General features: G+C 35.8%; 1 non-coding gene across 1 annotated transcript; it reads left to right on the forward strand.

The window, feature by feature from the left end:
- The first annotated feature begins 1211 nt into the window (after positions 1 to 1211).
- Positions 1212 to 1315, forward strand: LOC129463354 (small nucleolar RNA U13). Its single transcript, XR_008651142.1, has one exon. It is a non-coding gene; the product is annotated as a small nucleolar RNA U13 (small nucleolar RNA).
- The last annotated feature ends 10320 nt before the right edge of the window (positions 1316 to 11635 follow it).

Consider the following 11635-nt stretch of genomic DNA (forward strand, 5'->3'; position numbering starts at 1 on the left):
AATCTCACTTATAAGTGAGAGCTGAACTTTGAGTATGCATAAACATAAAGATGGCAATAGACCTTGGGGACTACTAGAGGAGGGGTATAGGGGAGTAGGTGTTAGAAAGTTGACCTTTGGGTACTCTGATTGGCACTTGTGTGATGGGATCATTCATAGTGCCAACTTCAGCATCACACAATATATCCAGGTAACAAAACTGCACATATATACCCTGAATCTAAAATAAAAGTTGAAGAATATATTTTTAAAAAGAAAGCATGAAAGTTGGGTCTAATTTGGTTATTCACCAGTTCATTTCGGATCACGAGGTCAGGAGATCAAGACCACGGTGAAACCCCTTCTCTACTAAAAAAATACAAAAAATTAGCCGGGCGTGGTGGCGGGCGCCTGTAGTCCCAGCTCCTCGGAGAGGCTGAGGCAGGAGAATGGCATGAACCCGGGAGGCGGAGCTTGCAGTGAGCCGAGATTGTGCCACTGCTCTCCTGCCTGGGCGACAGAGTGAGACTCCGTCTCAAAAAAAAAAAAAAAAAAAAAAAAAGACGCCACTATCCTCATTTTTGTTCTGAAAACAACAATTGAGAATTGACTGTGATGTGCTGTTGACAGATACTGCACTTGTCCTTAAAAGCTCCAGCTGATCCATGGCAGAAAAGGTAACCTTTTAGTACAATTCATCTTGGTTTTATGTCAGTGAATGCCACACACCACCATCTACCAGAAACTCCCCCTCCGAAGTCCCAGTGTTGAAAATTACCTGTAGTGTGTCGTTGAAGGTAATTTTTAAATAAATAAATAAAATTTTTATTATTTTTTAAAGCGAAGTAGAGTATTGATTCAAAATTAAGATGTTAGTGAATAGTATTTTTAAAAGCACTTTGAAAATCTTTTGAGTGATCTCTGCATGTATGCTTTATGCTTCATCTTTATTAGCTAAAATACTTCTGATTTTGTGTAGACTATATGGTAATTTCCTGAGAGTATGTTTTGACTTGAAAATATACATACTATCATAGCTAAAATTTAATTTAAAATTTCATAATTATTTGGAATTTCAATAATGTGGTAAATAACTGTACATTTTAAAACATAATTGAACACAGGCATTATGAATTACGTTTGAAGCTACACATTAAGGAATCTGAGAGAAAATTATGAAAGGACAGGTGCAGAGGGACAATGTTGACAGAGTAAATCAATTAAGAAAATATATATTTTTGTGATTCATAAGTATAATGATGGAGTTTTCATATTCATGTGTGAGATGTGCCCCCCTCAAACCTCTTTATGATGTCAGCACATTGCTCATCTGACATAAAAAATTACAAAGAAAATATAGAAAATAAATAATATCGAAGAATACATCACTTTAACGGTTTTATATGGAGCCATAGTCACAAGATAAGTTAGTCAAATCAACAAAAAATCTATTAAGGTAGTGCACAGTAATAATTGTTATATCTATTTTTATAAATACCTTATTTTTAGAGCAGTTTCAGGTTCACATCAATATTGAGCGAACGGTCCAGAGATTTCTCATATACCCCCTTTCCCCAAATATGTGCAGCCTCCCCCATTATTGACATCTCCCATCAGATTGATACATTTGTTACACTTGAAGAACCAACACTGAAACATCATAATAACCCGAAGTCCATAGTTTACATTAGAGTTCACTGTTGGTTTTGCACATTCTATGAATTTGGATAAGTGAATAATTACATGTATCCACCATCAGAGTATCATATAGAGTAGTTTCACTGCCCTAAAAGTCCTGTGTTCTTTGCCTATTCATCCTCCTCCTCCCAGTCCTAATCTTCACTGTCTCCATAGTTTTATCTTTTACAAAATTTTATATAGTTGAAATTATAACATATGCAGCCTTTTCAGAATGGCTTGTTTCACTTAGTAATAAGCATTTAAATTTTCTCCATTTATTTCCATGGCTTAATAACTCATTCTTTTTTTTTTTTTTGAGACAGAGTCTTGCTTTGTCACCCAGGCTGGAGTGCAGTGGCACAATCTCAGCTCACTGCACCCTCTGCCTCTTGAGTTCAAGCCATTCTCCTGCCTCAGCCTCCCAAGTAGCTGGGATTACAGACACACGCCACCACACCCAGCTAATTTTTGTATTTTTAGTAGATACAAGGTTTCACCATGTTGGCCAGGCTGTTCTTGAACTTCTGACCTTGTGATCCACCCACTGTGGCCTCTCAAAGTGCTGGGATTACAGGAATGAGCCACCGCGCCCGGCCTAATAACTCATTCTTTTAAGCACAGAGTAATATCCCATTCTCTGGATGTACCACAGTTTATTTATTCATTTACCTACTGAAGGAAATCTCGATTGCTTCCAAGTCTTGACAATTATGAATAAAGCTGCTATAAACATCTGAGTGCAGGTTTTTGCACTGATGTAAGTTTTAAATCATTTGAGTAAGTATTAAGAAGCATGACTACTGGATCATTTGGTAAGAGTATGTTTATTCTGGAAAGAAACTGCCAAACTGCCTTCCAAAGTGACTGTGCAATTTTGCAGTCCCAACAGAAATTAATGAGAGTTCCTCTTATTCCACATCCTCACCAGCTTCAGGTATTGACAGTGTTCTGGATTTTGCCCATTCTAGTAGGTATGTAGTGGGACCTTGTCACATTGCTATAAAGAAATAGCTGAAACCAGGTAATTTTCAAATAAAAGAGGTTTAATTGGCTCATGGTTCTGCAGGCTGTACAGGAAGCATAGTGGCTTCTGGGGAGGCCTCAGGAACTTTCAATTATGGCAGAAGGATAAAGGGGAACCAGGCATGTCTTACAAGACAGAAGCAGGAGGAAGAGAGAGGGGAGTGCCACAAACTTTTAAACAATCAGATCTCATGAGAACTCTACCATGAGGACAGTAGCAGGAGGGTGGTACTAAACCATTAGAAACCATCCCCATGACCTAATCACCTCTTCCCAGGCCCCACCTCAAACACTGAGGATTACAATTGAACATAAGATTTGGGTGGGGACACATATCCAAAACATATCATGTCCCCAACCCTCGGCCCCTTTAAATCTCATATCCTTCTCACATTGCAAATTACAAACATGTCGTCCCAATAGTACCTCAAAGTCTTAGCTCATTCCAGCATTAACTCAAAAATCCAAAGTTTAAATTCTCATCTGACTTTGAACTTTGATGAGACTTTGGTTCTCATGAAAACAAGTTCGTTATTTCCAAGATACAATGGAGGTATAAGCATTGCATAAATACTCCTGTTGCAAAAGGGAGAAACTGGCCAAAAGAAAGGGGCTACAGCCCCACCACAAGTCTGAAACCAAGCAGGGCAGTTGTTAAATCTTCAAGCTCCAAAGTAACCTCTTTTGACTTCATGCCTCATATCCAGGGAACATTGATGCAAGAGGTAGCCTCCAAAGGCTTTGGACAGCTCTGCCTCTGAGGATTTGCAAGGCACAAGGCCTGCACCTGCTTTCACAGGCTAGTGTGGAGCACCTCTGACTTTTCCAGGTGTGGATTGCAAGCTGTTGATGGACCTACCGTTCTGGGGTCTGTAAGATAGTGACCCTCTTCTCACAGCTCCACTAGGCAGTGCTCCAGTGGGGACCCTGTGTGGAGGCTCCAACCCCACATTTCCCCTTCATACTTCTTGAGTAGAGGTCCTTCATGAGGGCTTCACCCCTGTAATAGGCTTCTGCCTGGACATTCAGGTTTTTCCTTAGATACTCTGAAATCTAGGTGGAGGCTCCCAAGCCTCAACCCTTGCACTCTGTACACTCACAGTCTTAACACCACATGGAAGCAGCCAAGGCTTATGACTTGCACCCTCAGAAGTGGAGGCACGAGCTGTTTCTGGGGCCATTTTAGCCATGGCTGGAGATAGAGCATCTAGGACTAAGATGCAGGGAGCAGTGTCCCCAGGTTGTGCAGGGTGGTGGGGCCCTGGGCCTGGCCCACAAAACCATTCTTTCCTTCTAGGCTTCTGGGCTTGTGATGGGAGTGGCTGCAGCAGAGGTCTCTGAAATGCTTTTGAGGCCTTTTTCCTGGTTTTGACTATCAGAATTTGCCTTCCTTTTAGTTATGCAAATTTCTGCAGCCCACTTGAAGTCCTCCCCCAAAAAAGGGCTTTTCTTTTATACCACATAACTAGGCTGCAAATTTTCTAAACATTTGTGCTGCGCTTTCCTTTTAAAAATAAATTCCAATTTCAAGTTATTTCTTTTTCATGCATATGAGCATAGGCTTTCAAAAGCACACAGGTGAACTCCTAAACACTTTGCCACTCAGAAATTTCTTCCACCAGTTACCCTAAATCATTACTTACAAGTTCAAAGTTCCACATATTCCTACAGCAGGGACACAATGCAGTCAGTCTCTTTGCTAACACATAACAAAAGTGACCTTTACTCTGGCTTCCAATAAGGTCCCTATTTCCCCATCTGAGACCTAATCAGTCTGTACTTTATTGTCCATATCACAATCAGCATTTTAGTGAGAACTATTTAAGCAGTCTAAGGAGTTCCAAAGTTTTCTCATCCTCCTGTCTTATTCTGAGTGCTCCATACTCTTTTAATCTGTTCCCATTCCACGTTCCTAAATTGCTTCTGCATTTTCAAGTATGTTTACAGCAATGTCCCACTCTTCAGTACCAATTTTCTGTATTAGTCCATTCTTGCATTGCTACAAAGAAATACCTGAGACTGAGTAATTTATAAAAAATAAAATGTTTAATTGGCTCACAGTTCTGCAGGCTATGCAGGAAGCATAGCAGCTTCTGGGGGTCATCAGTAAACTCTGAAGTATGGTAGAAGACAAATGGGAAGCACCCATGTCTTACATGACTGGAGCAGGAGGAAGAGTTGGGAGGAGCTGCCGCACACTTAAATAATCATATCTCACGAGAACTGTACTATGAGAACAGCACTAGGAGAATGATACTAGACTATTAGAAGCCACCCCTATGATCCCATCACCTTCCACCAGGCCCCACCTCCAACTCTGAACATGAAATTTGGTTGGAGACACAGCTCAAAACCATATTATATCTCATTGTTTTAATTTACATTTGCTGATGACATAGGTTCACTTTTCATATGCCTATATGTCATCTGTATGTTTTCTTAATGAAGTGTATGTTAAGGTTTTAGGTCGAATTTTCATTAGGATTTTTGTTTTCATATTGCTGAGGTGGTACTAGTTTTGGTACTTTTTGGATAAGTGTTTTATCAGATGTATCCTTTGGAAATATTTTCTCCCATTCTGTGGCTTGTCTTTTTATTCTCTTAGCATTGTTTACCATAGAGCATGAGTTTGCTTTTAAAATCTTAGTAAAGTTCAGGTTATCTATTATTTCTTTCATGGATCATGCCCTTGGTGTTGTATCTAAAATGTCATCGCTATATCCAAGGTTATCTAGATTTTCTCCAATTATTTTCTTAGAGTGGTACAACTTGTGTTTTATACTTAGGCCTATGATCCATTTTGAATTAAGTTTTGTGGAAGATATAAAGTCTGCGTCTAGATTTTTTTTTTGGCATGTGGATTTTCAATTGTTTTAGAACCATGTCTTGAAAAGTTTATCTTTGTTTCATTGTATTAATTTTGTTTCTTTGTCAAATATCAGTGACTGTATTTATGTAGGTTTTTCTCTGGGCTCTCTATTCTCCTCCATTTTTTTCCCATTCTTCACCAATATCACACCATCTCAACTACTGTAGCTTCATCATAAGTCTTGAAATTTGGTAGTCTTAGTCCTTCAACTTTTTTCTTCAATAATGTGTTCACTATTCCAGGTCTTTCGTTTCTCCATATAACCTGTAAAATCAATTTGTTGATATCTACAAAATAACTTCCTGGTATTTTGAGTGGGATTGCATTGAATCTACAGATCAAGTTGTGAAGAATTGACATCTTATCAATATTGAGTCTTCCTATTCATGAATATAAAATACTTCTCCATTTATTTAGTTTTTTAATTTATCAGTTTTATAGTTTTTAATATATAATTTGTACATATTTTGCTAGATTTATACCTAATTACTTCATGTTTGTGGTGCTAATATAAATGATATTGTATTTTTAATTTCAATTCCTATTTGTTCATCTGGTTGTGGTGGTCAATTATATGTGTCAATCTTACGAGGTCAAAGGATGCTCAGATAGCTGCTAAAAAAGGTGTTCCTGTAATGGTGTTTTCAGAATAAATTAGCACTTGTGTCAGTAACTACATTATGAAGATCCACCCTCACCAATGTGGGCAGGTATCACATGATCTGTTGAAGGCCTCGATATAACAAAAAGGGAGAGGAAGAGTGAAATCTCTTTCTCATTCCCTTTGAGCTGAGACATTCATCTTCTCCTGTCCCTGGGCAATAACACTCTTCATTCTCAGACCTTTGCACTCCAGGGCTTACACCAGTGCCCTTCTGGTTCTCAGGCCTTTGGTCTTGGACTGGGAATTACACCACTGGGCTCCCCTAGATCTCAGGCCTTTTGATTCAGAAAGAATTACAACATTGGCTTTCCTGGCTAGCCAGTTTACCAATGGTATATTGTAGGATTTCTCAGTCTTCATAATCATGCAAGCTAATTCCCATTATAAGTCTCCTTTTCACCTCTTCATGTATATTTATATCTATCTATCTCTCTCTCTCTGTATGTGTGTGTGTGTATCTTCTGTTGCATCTGTTTCTCTGGAGGATTCTTACAATGATATAAAGTGATTAAATTTTGTATATTAACTTTATATTCTTCAACCTTGCTATAATCACCCAAGAGTTTTTTTGCTGCTGTTCATGCTTTTGGATTTCCTACATATATAATCATGGCACTATGAACAGAGTTTTATTTATTCTTTCCATATATATACATATACACACACACATAAATAATATATATATATAAAAGATATATATATATATATATCTTTTATTGCCCTTTCTTGTCTTACTACATTAGATAGGAATATAACTTATTTTTCATTCTCATATTATTAACATCAAATACCTAAATTGACTGAAACACAATATTCCAGGACAGAAAAGTCTAGTTATTATGATATATGCATAAAAATAAGCAAAATCAATGCAAATTATTTAGAGTCCATATTTGAGGATTCTATATTTGCAAATTCGCCTTTGTTAAATTTATTGGTAATTCCCAAATCAATATTCCTGACAAACTTTTGCAGCTATTCGGGAACTTGCACAGGGCTGTGAAAAATTTTGAGTTATCTAATGATCACCTTCCCAGCTGAAGTCCAAGAAGGCAATATTCGTCAACTTTCATACAAACATGGTAGAGGATGGAGATCACAGGGGACAATGCAGTGTCATGCAAGAAGTTCCAGCTCTGGAGCCACTTAGAATTTATTTATCTATTTAGTTAGTTAATTTTTTTTTTAACTGACAGACAACGATTGTATATATTCATGGGGTATAAAGTCATATTTCAATACATGTATACAGTGTACACTGATCAAATAAGAGTAATTAGCATATTTATCACCTCATTTCTTTTGTGGTGAGAACATTTAAAATCCTTTCTTTTTGTTATTTTGAAATATACAATACATTGCTATTAAGTATAGTCATCTGGCTGTGCAATAAAACACCAGAACTTAGCCCTCCTGTCTGTGACTTTGTACCCTGTTCACCACCCCTCCGATCCTCTAGTAACTACCATTCTACTCTCTACTTCTATGAGCCTGACTTTTTAAAATTCCACATGTAAGTGAGATTATGTGGTATTATTCTCTGTTCCTGACTTATTTCACTTAACATAATGTCCTCTAAATTTATCCACGATATTGCAAATGACAGAATTTCTTTTTTTATTGTTTTGCTGCATAGTGTTCTATTGTGTATATACAGCACAATTTTCAATCAATTTATCTGTTGATAGACAAGTAGGTTGTTTTTACATCTTGGCTATCATAAATCACGCTGCCAAGATCATGGGAGTACATATGTACATACAGCATACTGATTTCATTTCCTTTGGGCATATACCCAATGGTGGGATTGCAGAATCATATGGTCATACTATTTTTAGATTTTTGAAAAATTTCCATACTGTTTTCCAAACTGACAGTAATTATTCATGTTATCACCACCATATACAAGAGTTCCCCTTTCTCCACATCCTTGCCAATATTTGTTACCGTTCACATTTTTTATAGTAGCCATTATAACATGGTGAGGTCATATCTCATTAGTTTTAATATAAATTTCCCTGATGACTAGAGATAGCATTTTTTCATATATTTTTTGGCCATTGATATATCCTCTTTTCAGAAATTTTTATTCAAGTCCTTTGCCCATTTTCAATAGGGTTATTGGTTTTCTTGTTATAGAGTAGTTTGAGTTCTTTGTATATTTTGGACATAGCCCCTTATCCAATGTATGACTTGCAAATATTTGGTCCCAATTCATGGGTTTTCTCTTCATCCTATTTTTTTTTGTGGTGTAAATGTTTTTTGGTTTGATGTAATCCCATTTGTCTATTTCAGCTTTCAATGTGTGTTCTTTTTGAGTCATTTCCAAGAAATCTCTACTCAAACCAATGTCACAGAGCTTTTTCCTTATCTATTCTTCTAGTAGTTTTATAGTTTGAGGTTTTACATTCAAGTCTTTAATTCATTTTGAATTGATTCTTATACAAGGGTTGGGATAAGGGTTCATTTTCATTCTTCTGTATGTGAATATCTAGTTTTGCCAGCTCCATTCATTGAAAAGGATGTCCTTTCCCCAATGTGTGTTCTTCTCACCTTTGTCAAAAATTAATTAATTGTAACAGTGTAGGTTGACTTCTGGACTTTATATTATTTTCGATTCGATTGGTCAATGTGACTGTTTTTAATGCCAGTTTCATACTGTTTTGTTTGTCATAGCTTTGTAATAGATTTTGAAATCTGGTAGTGTGATGCCTCCAGCTTTGTTCTTTTTGGTCAAATTGTTTTGGCTATTCAGGGTCTTTTATGGTTCCTTACAAAATTTTAGGATTTTGTATTACATTTCTTTAAAGAAGGACATTGGAATTTTGATAGGAATTGCTTTAAATTTTTATATAGCTTTGGATAATATTGACATTTTTGCAATATTAATTCTTCAGTCCACAAACACTGAATATTTTTCCATTTATTTGTGTAATTTCTTCTCTCATCAATGTTCTATCAGTTTCAGTATAGACATCTATCAATTCATTGGTCAAATTTACTCCTAAGTATTTTATATTTTATATGCTATTGCAATGGAATTGTTTTCTTAGTTTCACTTAGACAGTTCATTTTTAGTGTCCAGAATTGCTAGTAATTCTGTGAGCTGATTTTGCATCCTATAACTTTAACAAATTCCTTTATTAGTTCAAATTTTACTGGTGAAGTCTTCAGGGTCATCAACAAACAGATAACTTCACCTTATTTTTTTCCTATTTGAGTGCCTTTTATTTTTTCCTCATGCTTAATTGCTCTAGTTAGAACTTCCAGTACTATGTTTAACAGAAGTGTTAAAAGTGGGCATCCTTGTCTTGTTTATGATCTCGAGAAATAGTTTTCAAATTTAAATATTGAGTATGATGTTAGCTGTGGATTTTTCACGTATGACCTCTATTGTGCTGAGGCACATACCTTCTGTATCTAAGTTTTGAGAATTTTATTTTTGAGAGGATGTTACATTTTGTCAAATACTTCTTCTGCATCTATTGAAATTATCATGTGGTTTTTATTCTTCTTTATGTTAGTATGGTGAACCACACCTATTGATTTACATATTTTAAACCATCCTTACAACCCAGGAATAAATCTTTCTTGATCATTTACTGCTATAAATTTTTCTCTTGGAATTGCTTTTGCTACGTCCTGTAAGTTTTAGTATGTTGTGTTTCCATTTTCATTTGTCTTAAGAGGGTTTTTTAAGCTTATATTTTAATTTCTTCTTTGACTCAATAGTCATTTAGGAGCATCTTGTTGAATTTACACATATTTGTTACTTTTTCGTGATTCATGATGTTGATTTTTTATGACTCTTTCTGTTATTGATTTCTAGTTTCTAGCATTGTGGTTGGAAAGATATTTGATGTGATTTTAATCTTAAATTTTTTAAGACTTGTTTTGTGGGCTAACATATGATCTATCCTGGAAAATATTCCATGTTTACTTGAGAAGAATGTGTATTCTGTTGCCGTTGAGTGGTATGCTCTATATACATACATATACAACATTGATTATATATATATATGTTTTATATATATATAATATTGGTTTATATATATATAAAACATACCATCCAATGACAACAGAATACATATATATACACAGATACCATATATATACACAGATATATACACGCACACCATATATATATATACACACATACATATATATACACACACACCATATATATATGCCATATATATATGGTATACACATAACATATATATATACACACATATACAGTATATATACCATAAAACACATACCACCCAATGGCAACAAAATACACATTGTATAATTTTCCCACTTAGTATGAAAGTAAAGCTATGTTTCCCAGTTTTTGGTTTGATCTACCTGGACCAGTTTGACTTGTTTGAACCTGATGATGCTGTCAAACTCAAATGTTCATTGACCCTATATGTGCCCTGAACTTTTTCATTGGCCACCCAGCTTTTAGAGGGCAAGACTTACCTTACTAAAATAAAAATCTATCATGTCACTCTCATTTACAAGATATTCCATTAGCGGAAATTTAAATAGCTGACTACATAATGTGATATGAAATCTCATTTCCTGCCATACCCTCAATTTATGTTATATTCATTGATATTAAACTGTTTTTCTCTACTTGTAGTGGCCAACACCTCTAGTCTCCTAATAAACAGCTTATCTTTCAGAATCAACTTCAGCTCTATTTCTTCTATCTGATCCTACCCCTGCCAGATATCAGGTGCTCATTTAATAATTTGAGTGCATCCCTTGTACTCAACAGATGAGTTATTACACACAAATGCTTTCTATGATTTTTATTTCGTTTCTCCTCTGTAATTTACAAGCTTCAAGTCTTCATTTCTTGTGTATCCCCTGGTATATAGTAGGTATTACATAAACCTTTGCTGCCTCTAACATAAAACATTTCCAAAAAATAGATGTTGTATGCATATCTGTTAGCTTAATAACTAGAAGCAGAAGTTCTTAGAGAGAGAACATCTTATTATGAAAAGACAGATTATAAAATAACTGAAACAGAAGAAGGGATTCTTGAAGGATGTGATAATCAGTTATTTCTAATCATTTTAGAAACAAACACAAATCCTCTAGAGGGTCTAAGGGAGAATATACTAAAAGCCTAGGAGAAAATATCAAAAGCCTAGATAGAAGTGGACACGTAACACAGAGACATATTCATAAGCCTCTCTCCTTCTATTCCATTGAACCTGCTTGGAGCTGGCCCAGTTGTTAGGCTACACCTATAGAAAACTAATTCTTCTTTATGCCCATGTGATTCACTTTTCATCTTTGCTGCGCACATACATGTGGGGATGGGGTATGTGTTTAAGTGTGTTGGGGGTGGGTTGCCTATTAGTTTGTTTTTAATGATTAGATAGAGGAAATATGTTTATAATACAACCTCCAAGCTGCCT

The sequence above is a fragment of the Symphalangus syndactylus genome, chromosome 14, assembly GCF_028878055.3.
Source record: "Symphalangus syndactylus isolate Jambi chromosome 14, NHGRI_mSymSyn1-v2.1_pri, whole genome shotgun sequence".
In the NCBI taxonomy this organism is placed as follows: domain Eukaryota; kingdom Metazoa; phylum Chordata; class Mammalia; order Primates; family Hylobatidae; genus Symphalangus; species Symphalangus syndactylus.